Genomic DNA, 1578 nt, shown 5'->3' with positions numbered 1-1578 from the left:
AGAAAGGTCTTGTTCAAAAAGGCAATAGGCAAATACAGCACTGCTATTTACCAGCATAGTGTCCCCCTAGCTGGTGCAGGGGTGGTAGGGAGAGACTAGCTCTACAGGCAATTCTGAGAAAACTCATTGCCTTAGAACATCCATGCCAAAAGAAAGCTCTAATTTGCCTTAAGGTCTCTTTTATGACACCCTCAGATGAACAAAGTGCAGTGAAAGAGAGCACGAAACAGCTCAGGAAGGGGATTGTGGAGGCAGCAAGTGGGACCAGTAGCAGGATTTGATACTGCAGGGAAATAAAACTTCAGAACTTCTAGTGCAGTGAAGTTAAAAGCTAAGCAGGCAGGGAAAGGCTCCCCAAACACAACAGCAGATGGTTAGTACAAGGAAAAACATTATTTAACTCTCCCTGTACACTTGTATTGTAATACAGCATATAGTACTAATGGGTACAGCTCCCCTCTGTAGCATTTTCAGGCTCATTTTTGTAGCGCCTCATCCACAGCAATTTCAGGCTGGCTATCCATACAATGTTCTTGTGTAATCTCTCAATCTGCTGTGTAATACCGTTCTTGGCTACCCAGAAAAATCTCCTGTCAGACTTCCTGGTATACATGGGGTCAAAGGGCACCTATTACGCTATCTAGGGTGCTTTGCTGAAAACGGTCCACCACATCATTCTTAAATGCAGTGGTGGCTTTGATTGCAGAAACAGTTCAGGTCCTCAAGGTACTTTTTTAAAAGGTTATATATAGATGCAAGGCACTTTAAGGCAAACTAAAAGTAACTGGATATAACATATCTATGTAGACAAGCCCTATTACCAATCCTGAGCCATCCAGTCCTAAACTTGTTTCATCTAAGAAAGGGCATCAGTCCACTTCATGTGTTAATCTGGCATACAGATTCAATAGGATGCAAACTTTCATTTTTAAAAAAAGTTTCAACCCTTTGACGCAAAGACAACCATCTGAACATGAATTAGTGTGGTCCTATCCTAAACAGCAGATAGATGGGAACTCTCCCATTCAACTCTATGAGTCTATCTCCCAGTGTTCACTATGAAGCCAATAATGGATACTTAGGAATTAGATTTGAAAATAATATAGGTGTGCAATTTGCATACACACCAGTTAACTGCATGCAGAAACTGCCAAACAAAAGGCAGAAGTAGTAGTGATCCAGAAAGAGCCATGCAACATTGAAACCATATTTTATCTTTTATCGCTGTTCAAAGGATTATCTGGACTCAGAGTAATAATTTAAAAATCAAAGTCCTGAGCCACATTTTAATATGTAATTGGGCCATCTCCCCAGATGGTCTGACATCCCTTTAGTGGTTTTAGCCAAATATGTCTCAGTGAACTGTGGTTTACTACTGAAGTGCTTGCACACTTAACTACGGTGGATCTCTCAGTCACAAACAATGCTCATTTATGACACTTAGTAAATTAGTACAATTATAAAGCTGTATTCTGTAAATAAATGATTGCACTGTTGTATCCTTAAAAATGCTTCAGATTGAAATACCAGACCAAGTGAAAGTTTTTTCAGCCAGAGACAAGATTCAACAGACAAAAA

Source organism: Chelonoidis abingdonii, chromosome 1, assembly GCF_003597395.2.
Source record: "Chelonoidis abingdonii isolate Lonesome George chromosome 1, CheloAbing_2.0, whole genome shotgun sequence".
In the NCBI taxonomy this organism is placed as follows: Eukaryota; Metazoa; Chordata; order Testudines; family Testudinidae; genus Chelonoidis; species Chelonoidis abingdonii.
Note: the sequence above shows the minus strand (reverse complement) of the source record.